This window comes from Panthera tigris, chromosome F2, assembly GCF_018350195.1.
Source record: "Panthera tigris isolate Pti1 chromosome F2, P.tigris_Pti1_mat1.1, whole genome shotgun sequence".
Classification (NCBI taxonomy): domain Eukaryota; kingdom Metazoa; phylum Chordata; class Mammalia; order Carnivora; family Felidae; genus Panthera; species Panthera tigris.
Window position 1 is genome coordinate 64,379,568 of NC_056676.1, and position 10,265 is coordinate 64,389,832.

A 10,265-nucleotide genomic window follows, 5' to 3' on the forward strand; every position below is an offset into this window, starting at 1 on the left:
TCGTTCACTCCTATATCCCTGGCACCTAAATTAGTGTCTGAAACAAAGGAAATATCCAATTGTTTTTTTAAATAAATGAAAGTGAAGAAAGGCATTTTCTTGCACATTATTCAGAGCATACCTGTGGGACAAAACCCTCAAAGCAGAGATGAGAATTTAAGACAATTACTAGTATTGCCAACTCTACCGGGAGAGGTTGTAGCAACGTTTGGTTCATCAAGAATTTGGAAGTCTTACTTTCAGACATCTCCAACCCTGTAGTTGGAGTCAATTCTATACCTGATATTGTAAGGGCATGGCCCTACTTCCTGCACCACCACCCCTCTCAAACTGACTCCCTTACTTCCAGGGTCTTGTGGACACAGGGACACCCCAGACCACCCTTTAGATCTGTTGGCCACTCCCCCCACAGATGCCCCTGAGCCTCACTTGAACCTTCGGTTCCTCACACTTCCTTTGCAGTCACCTCAGGGCTATAGACTCAGAGAAGGTGGCCACACAGGCCAGGAATTGGGATCTGGCCTTTGGGGCAGGGAACCCCAGGCTCCTCCATTGCCAGAGCATGATCTAAAGGGATGTGTGTGGGTGGGCACGTCACCTTGAGTGTGCCAGGGCAGAGGTTCTGCCTACCCAAGTCTAATTTTAGTACTGCTAATATTGGAAAATTCTGGAATTTTAGATTCTTTTGTAAGAATTGGGTTTAACATTTTTCATTTTTTTGTCTTTATTTTTTTAAATAAATCACTGAGTACCCTGCTTCCTTCCTTGATAGCTCATAACAAGAAGCAAAATAGAAACGTCTACAGGAATTGAAAGCATTGGAAAGATGAAAAAAAAATTGTTCTCTAATGTAAACATTACCTATCATACTTTTTTTTTTTTTTTTAAAGATTTTATTTTCAAGAGGTCTCTACACGCAAAGTGGGGCTTAAATTTCACAACCCTGGGATCAAGAGTCACATGTTCCACTGACTGAGCCAACCAGGTACCCCTGCCTATCATACTTTTGAAACAAGTAAATTCAGGAAAAACAAAAGGACTTAGTGTGAACACTATAGGTCATTATATGGAAACTTTAACCTTGAAAAGATGTGCGGACAGGAATATAAAATGTTGTATAATCCTTTCCACTTAAGGACCATAGTCCCAAAAAGTTTCTTGCAAAGAAATTGCGGTTAAAAATTATGTGATATTAGGGGCGCCTGGGTGGCTCAGTCAGTTAAGCATCCGACTTCGGCTTAGGTCACGATCTCACGGCTCGTGAGTTCGAGCCCTGCGTCGGGCTCTGTGCTGACAGCTCAGAGCCTGGAGCCTGTTTCAGATTCTGTGTCTCCCTCTCTCTCTCTGACCCTCCCCTGTTCATGCTCTGTCTCTCTCTGTCTCAAAAGTAAATAAACGTTAAAAAAATTTTTTTAAAAATTATGTGATATTAAAGTTAACTTATGATAAGGAGGTATAGCTATAAATGCAACTATCAAAGCACTTATAAACACATATCACATGTATATCCAATAAAAAGGATAAATCCAACATATTACCTAGTAAGATTATCAGTGATGTTTTGTATATCTTAAAATAGGAATATTGGACAATGTAAATTAACCTCCACTTACCTTCTCTTCTTTGGCAGAAACTCTTTTATTTCCTTCCCCCACAGTTTTAATGTGATGATTGTAAATTTGCTATACTTTGTTGGGAAAAAAAAATTCAATCTAAGATAGTACTTTTCAAACTATGTGAGGAAATGTGTCAATTTTTTTCCTTCCCCAATCCATCCTTGATTGATATTTTTATTAAAATAAAATAAAGAATGAATCACTAGAAACATAAAATGAAAAACAAGTAAATACATAAGACAAAACAAAATAAAAACAACACAAAAAACCAAAGGCATACATTATGACCACTTTTTATGATCACATGAAACAAACATTATTTTCAAACTGCTATACAAGTTTGTTACAACTTCTTCTCAATGTCTGTTCTTCTCCAGCAGACAGATCATGAATCCTCAGGGATCTGCCCTGCCTATGGATCACAAGGGACAGATTTTTTTCTAGGGCTGGATTCCTTGTCCACATATTCAATTCATTTCAGACATTTTATGAAATTTTGACTCAACTTTGGCACCCTATTTAAATCCTTTCTTTCTTCCTCCTAGAAATTTAAAGTAATTTTTGACAAGAAAAGATTTGGAGGGCCTTGATTTAATCCAGTGGCCAGGACAGAGCTGGCAAATTCCTGTTAGCAGTTTCAGCTCCTCGCTGGGCCACAACGCACAATGCCTCAGCCTTATCACGTCCTCTGCGTTTGGATTCTGTTCATCGCCTCGGTCAAGCCCTCAAAGGCATTTCTAAGGAGTAGGGTTATTTTTATTAAATTTTCTTTATTTCTCCCAAATGACTTGCAAAATCCTTACCCCTACAAACCCACTCTCTTTACCTTCATTTTTATTTCTCCAATATTTTATTTCTGGTTTTGGTAATGCTCCCTAAGAGAAATGACATAAAAATTAGTACATTATGAACACAAGGCTCTCCTAGTTGAGGAAGATAGAAGCAGATGAAAACTACTTGAGAATCTCAAGTAAAAGTGGAACTCATGGTCAAAGAAAACTCATTTTAGGCATAAAAATATTTCAGTTAAATTTATGTAAGACATCTTTAATGGACTATAACAAAAATTACATGTCTGAAGAACTTCTCTAAAGATTTTGGTGTTGGCATCAGGTAAGAGTAGGCATGTCTGCACTGGTTGAGTGGGTCTTCAATCTGATGCAATTTGCCAAAACATATGTTTTTATAAGTAGTTAAAAGTTGACTTTTAAGCTCTTCACCACCATGTACAGCCAGCTGTGAGCTCTCCCTTCGAGAGATTCAGTAGAAAGCGCTGTGGGGAAATCAAAGCATCCCTGTTCTGAACCCAGTTCTGGTGCTGGCAATCTGTGTAAATTTAGCATATCACTTAATTTGGGGCTTCTTACTTTCCATTTGTTAAATAAAGACAGTGACACCCTTCAGAGAAAGAGTGAGGATTGAAAGAAGAGATATTGCTGAAATTTAAAAGCTGAGGCACGTCCCTGCAGTGAAACATTCATTGCTAATGACTTAATGAAATTTTAATCTGAGCTTTTCATTGAACATATGCTGTCCCCCAGGCTTTGTTCTAAGTGCTTCATGAGAATTAAGTCATGTAAGTCTCAGAACCACATGATGTGGCGTATACTATATTCTGCATTTCAGTAAACTGAAGCACAGATGGATTAAATCACATGCCCAGGGGCACATGGCTAGGAAGTCAGGGTTCCAGGATTTGAGCTAAGATCATTCCTGAGTTTACATCCTTAACACTATGCTACGCCTTGTCCTAGAGTGGGAGTGATCTAATACCGGCACCCAGATGTTATTTTTAATTTTTATTGGCAAGTCCCAGTGTTTTTACCTATTGAATATTTAAAAAATCTCTCCTTTGCTCTGAACTTACACACACTGCTTTTATTCAGGTCATGCATTCATTTATCAATAAATGATTGTTCATTAATAAGACGTTATCAATCATTTGCTCCATGCTGGGGCTAACAGAGTGAACAAGGCACATTCACTGCCAAAATGATGCTTGTTATCTCACAAGGAGACAGCACTGAACACATATGTACAGAAAAAGAGATTATTTATGACTATGACCAGTTACTTCTTATATTCTTTGCCTCCAGATTTTGTGCTGCAGTAATTAAAATTGCCTATAGTCTCTAGTCACCTATGCATGCACTATGTTTCATAATTCTGTACCTCTGTTCAGGCTGTCCCCTACATGTGAACCCCTTTCCATCCTTTATCTCCTGGTTTATACTATTTTCAAGAAGCCCTTCCTCTGGAAACCCTACGAAGACACAAGTTACAGTGGTCTAAAAGCAAACCATACTAGGATGTTCATTCCTTGGTCAAGTACTGAGTCTTTTTCATCACTGAATAAAGATGCTCTCTTAGTCTGTTCAGGCTGCTATAAGAAAATACCATACCATCCATGTAAATGAAAAAAAAAAAAAAAAGTATGGGCTGCTTGGCTGGTTGAGTCAGTAGGGCATGCAACTCTTGATCTCCAGGTTGTGAGTTCAAGCCTCATGCTGGGCACAGAGCTTAAAAACAAACAAACAAACAAACAATAAATGGAAAAAATTTATTTCTCACAATTCTGGAGGCTGAGAAGCCCAAGATCAAGGTCTCTGCAATTTCAGTGTCTGATAAGGATCCACTTTCTCATTCTTCCATGGCATTTCTTCACTGTGTTCTAACTTGGAAGAAAAGAGAAATCTCTCTGGGGATTCTTTTATAAAGGCCCTAATCCCATTCATGAGGCCTCCACCCTCACAACCTAATCAGCTTTTAAAGGTCCCACCCCTTAATATCATCATCTTAGGGGCTAGGAATCAGCACGTGGAGGGGGAAGAGGGGCAGAAATATTTAGTCCATAGCAGGTGCCAAGGACAGTATCTAGTACACTATTGACAATCAGCACACGTTTATAGAAATGAACCAGAGGCTCACATGTTCTGCCCTCTCTCCCAACAGTGTAGTCTCCCAACAGCCTGTTTCCCTCCCACTTGCCTGTGGGGGAGGATATTTTTAGCTATATTGTAGTGATTATAATCAATATTCTTTCCAGCCACCATTCTTGCTGAGTTCTTACTTCACCATAAATTAGGCACCTGAATTCTGCAGATCTTGGAAAATTCACAGTCCTAATATACCCGTCATCCACACATTTGAAGATGAGGAAACAATTACTTTCAACAGGCATAGAGGTAAAACAAAAGCTTTGAGGTGATTCTGCAACAATATTGCATTCTTTTTTTTTTTAATCTTAGAGATAGATTGGAAGGGGTTGAACCTATAGTACACAATAATTAAGCCTTGTCATATGCTCTAACTAGATTTCACATGTACTATGGCCGTGTGACAAGCCAGTTCTACTAATTCCTCTAAGTAATCAGTACATATTCTTTTTGTTCAACATATTGGGGAAAGCCCAGAAACATTATCCAGCAAAGGTCATGGCTGAAATGGTTTCTATCAAAAATGGAATAGAAATTGTGAGTCAGGAAACAAATTGAAATTATATTTGTAAACTAAATAACCAACAACCATTTGTCAGCTGTTTCCTTTATGGTCACACACCCATCAATGAGCAAATCAGCATTTAAAAAATCTAATTTAGATTTCCAAGGATATTATTTTTTCTAAAATTGTTCGTTATTGTATATGCAAATTAAATTTAATGTACTGAGCTTTTACTTTCATGAAAATCAGTTTAATATTTAAAGCCGGAGGGGAAAGAAACATCATTGTTCTTTTCTGCCTTTGCGTGTGAAAATAGAATTGAGAGTATTCTGCAAGTTTTAGTTAGAAGAGTCTTATGGGAAAAGCCAATAAAATCAAAGAATCAACAGAATTCTGTAGTATTCTTGAAGTTAAAATTGTGAACTATGTATTCCTGTTTTAAGACAGAAGCAGTATCTACGAAGTATATGGAGAAGAGAATCACCACCCGCCCCCCCAAATCGGTCACCTCAATCCTTCTGTATCCTGCAATAAAATGTGGCACAAGCAAATAAGAGCTTATTTACTGCTGCATAAAACTTCGGCTGAACAGTCAAGGAGAGGAAGTCTGCTTTCGATTTCAACCATCTGGAAACATTACATCTCAAAACTAAGATCTTTCCAATTTTCTTGTAGGATAAGTAGCGTGTCTTCTCCTTAACTCTACACTCTGTAGACTAGAGCAGATATCATAGAAATAATGATCATCATAGGTAAATTAACCCATGTAAGTGTAATGGTCCTCCAGAACTTTCAAAAACTTGGGGAAAAATATTAACAATGGTCTCTTAAAATGTGAAATCCCCACACGTTTTAAATTAGAGAAATTATTTGCAAAGTCATCATTGCTGTGTTTTGTAATCTCTCGTAAATGTAGAACATAGCTCTTTTACATCTATTTGCCCTCAAAACTATTTTTCTTCTTCAAAGCAAGTAAGAATCACTTTTTTCTCAAAGATATCTGGGTAAAGAGATGTGCCCTGAGTTTCTAGATCAGCCCCCTGAAGTGTTGTTTGACACTTTGCAAGTCGCTTAACTCCTTTGGAACTTCTGTCTCTCTCTGTGTAAAATGATACTGACCACCCACTGAACCTACGGGCATGGAGCAGCCCTGGACCCTGGAGTGTGCCAGTGCTTAGGATGAAAGTGTCATGTAAATTCCAGGGAGGCAGTGTGGTCCCATGTGGAAAGGGTTCAGTTAACCCCCAGGAGACCAAGGGGCTTTGTTTTCAATTCAGAGGCTAAGTGACCCTGGAGACTACCTCTACTCAGAGCCTCGACTATCTCCACAGGACAGTGTGCAGTCTCAATCACTACTCAACTGAGTTTCAAACTTTTATTTGTCTTGCTTATTTCAATTTTTTTTCTTAGTAATTCCTCCTATCCATTTTCTTTTTCTAACACATTCGAATTTATTTATGTATTTTTTTACTTATAAAATATGAAAATGGCTATAAGATTCCAGAACTCTTCTTGGGAAGTTAATGAAAATAATAAACAGAAGTAGCAGTAACTACTTAGAGAGTTCTCCAGACAGATGAAGTCCTTTTGCTATTTTCAAGTAATAGACCAAAATGAAATCAGGTTTCTTAATTTCTCCCTTTCATTGGTCCTCCATTTAGTCTGACCTTGAAGGGAAAAGTAATGTATTTAATTCCCCATGTCATTTAATCATGAATTAAGACAAATAAAATTTTGCAATGAGAACTTAAAAATCTTTATTTAAGAAAAAATGAACAGAGATTATCCAATAAAAACTTTAAAATAAACAGTAGTAAAGATGTTCAAGGTAAGATAATCATTTGAGTCACATCTGACTATAGTAAATTTAAAGAAGCAATTCTCATTCACATTGTCTTTATTGTGGTTAGGGACAGTATTTACTTAAAATAAGAGGACTTTTGTACAGTGCTTAACAATTCTGTTTATTTTTTGATGATTTGAGGTTTTCGTAATATTTGCCATTGAGGGACATGATCTTTTTTGAAAAGCTCTGCCTCTCTTACTCTTCATAAGCCAAAATAATTAAAAATGTGGCTTTCATAATGATAGATAGAATACACTTTCATATTGTGTCTGCTGGGCACTTCTCATTTGTTTCTTAGTATGTTGATTACATTTAGTCCTGGACACCATTTATAGACGAGCTGAAGTTGAATGGATTATAGAATAAACACCTGTGACAACAGCCCCAGGTGGGTGTCAAAGTGCTTAACTGACCAGCAGCAGAGAGTGTGGCTCCTTGGCAGGAGATTTAAGAGGCTGTGTTCAGTTGGATCCAGTTGTGCTTTTTTTGGAGTGAACCATTGCATCTAATTTCCCTTTTGAGGGAGGAAAAATATAGAAAGAAAGCGGTGGAACTGTAGGATGTTTTTAGTTGACATCAAGAAGTACATATTTAAAAATGAGAGAGATGTAATTGATATTTAAAAGGAAACAAAAATAGAAAATAAATCACTTTAAAAAGCATAGAAGTGAAAAAGTCTTTTGCAAAGAATCATAGTACATAAATTGGGACTGTGTAAATTCAGTACTTAGTTACGGAAAATTTGCCGTGTTTTTCTATTTTGCAGATTCACTCCAAAGTATGAATAGACACAGACCAGAAATACAAACTAGTCCCAGAGGTGATCGAAGCTGTAAGAATAAGTGGCAAGGTGGGGGGGGGGGGTGGGAAGGTAATAGAAAACAGCAGGAATCTAGCAAGGGTGACAGAAGAGTGAAAAGGCCTGAGTGAAAAGAGAGGTGTTCACCTTTTTTACATGACAAATGGACTAGAGAGCTACAAGATATCCCAAGCACCCTGAGGATTAAGGATTGCAAAATGGAGGAATGGAGGTGGGATGAGGACTAAAAAGGAGGATTACACCTATCTGTTAGGTCCTCTGGATGGAGTCCAGGTGAGGAGAACCAAGGTTCCCCAGCTGACAGGCAGGCAGCACCATGTCCCAGGTATGTGAATGAAAACAGCTTGGATCTCCCAGCCAGTCCCACTGCTATCTGATTGCAACTTCCCCGGAGTGTCCAGGTAAGACAGGTAGGATCATCCTTCAACCCACAGAATTGTGGGGGAAAATAAATTGTTCGTCAAACACTAGATCTTTCTTTCTGAGTCTGTATACTCCAAAGGAGAGGCAAAAAAAATCCATTTGAATCATGTTATTCTGCACATAAGATCAATGTTTCTCTCTTTTATTGATTTGCTTTGTTTTGTTTTACATCTGCCATCAGTACTTTTGGCAAAAATATCTATAAATTCCAAATAAGGTGATTTGTCACCAAAAAGATTAATTTTGCATACATCCAGAAAATACAGCAGGTTGAATATCAAGGAGTGTACTAGGTTTCTTTTACAACAGTTGCTTAAGCTGTGGAAATTCCAAAAATTCAGGTTCCGTAAGGAATTTCAAAACTGGGGCATAAAGGAATGTGTTTTTCCATGAATCCCAGTAAAAGTTCTGAATTTCCTAATGAAATGAGCTCCATGTTTCTAAAAGAATCAGTGATATGAAATAATGACAAATGCTTCCATGACAAGTGCCAGGGAGAGGGGAGCATGTTATAACATAGGACATTGATTAATGACCACTTCCTTGAATTGGTACAAATCAAATACATTTGAGAGATATGCAAGTATGCGTTCTTTGGTGTTCACTTCCATTGTTGAGCTCTTTAAGTCAGCTTGAAGAATCATCATTTTCTTTGTGAAATGGAAATTATGGTTCTCATATTACACAGGACTTTTGCCATGACAACATAATAGTCACAGAAAGAAACAAATCCAATCTTAAGCTACCATAAAATATTAAACCTCAGATTACAGAACCCTCACAGTTACAACGGGCAACAACAACTAAAATGATGGTGGGTGGGAGGAGGGTTTTCAAGACCAAGACTAGAAGACCAGGACTGGCCCTGAAAATACAGACCAAGGTTTTTTTACGGAATGACCATTAATAATCACTTATTGTACCAGGTCAAATGTAAAATACATCCTTTGCCCTTTTCTCCATGTTTTTATTTTTCATTTTAATATTTTTGCATCTTTTCCAGCAGCCCCTTCGGTACATTTAATAGACTCCTTCTTTTGTGTGTTGGTAGCTGCAATGCCAGGTCTGTAAAAGTGGGTCTTAAGACAAAACAAACAAACACCCTATTCATTATCTTTCCAAAATGACCCCAGTCAAGCCCTACCCTAACCATCGCAACAAACAACTTCGATTCCAAAAAAGAATGCAATCACTCATGGCGATCAATAGCAGCCCAGGATGCTGAACGTTTTCCCCCCAATATTAGACCAACTGTGCCGTTTGGCATCAGTACACAGCACTCCTGTTACCAACTTCCCTTTAACAGAGTTGGCTATAAACTCTTCTCTAGGTGTAGCTGCCATCGAGGATTTGTCTACAGATTTGAGGAGAAGAGCCAGGAAAAACAGTTGTCTTTGCCCAAGAACATAAGTCTATCCAGTAGTGGAACAAGCCAGGGATATCTAAGTGAGCTTTGGGTTTTGCACTCAGCTTAAAAGTGATCCTTGTCTTGATCTTCTCAATGCATTTTCTTAAAGGTATTGAAAGCTGAACGTCTCTGAAGAAAGGTTTCTGCAACCAAGGCCAAGAACACTAAAACCTCAAACCCACGTGAATGGGATCAGCTGTTTGTTCTAAACCTCTTACTCACTAGAAGCAAATCAGCTAACCCCACTCTTTCACACACCCCAGCATGTTCTTGGAATAGGATTTTGTCTTGGGAGGGTTAAGGAAATGGCCAGAAACCATATAGCTCATGATTGGACTAGCAGAGTGAGGATAAGAATCTATTCCATCACCCACTCCCGCTCCTTGGTGCCAGGCTGTTTCTTCATGGGCAGGACACCGTTTCTAGCTTTTACAGCAAATTGAAACAAGTGTGAGATGAAATGTGTCCCGAAGGAGTTTCATTCTCCTTCAACATGATGAAAACGCAGATGGATTAACTAATAAAATTAAGAAGTGGTCCAAAAGGTCACACGGTAGCAGAAGTGTCTTTAATATCAAAATTTCGGAGAAAGTTTCAGCTGTAAAAAACACTCCACATGTGTTATGGAGACAGTAAATTGAACAAGTGAACTCCTAACTGGTACTTCACTTAGGTAGAGCAAAGAAGAGCAGAGAAAGTTGGGGACTGGAC

At 38.2% G+C, this 10,265-nt stretch overlaps 1 long non-coding RNA gene across 1 annotated transcript; it reads left to right on the forward strand.

Moving 5' to 3' along the window:
• Positions 1–2,165: 2,165 nt before the first annotated feature.
• LOC122234956 lies at positions 2,166–5,583 on the forward strand. Its single transcript, XR_006212964.1, has 3 exons — positions 2,166–2,360; positions 4,663–4,801; positions 5,501–5,583. It is a non-coding gene; the product is annotated as an uncharacterized LOC122234956 (long non-coding RNA).
• The last annotated feature ends 4,682 nt before the right edge of the window (positions 5,584–10,265 follow it).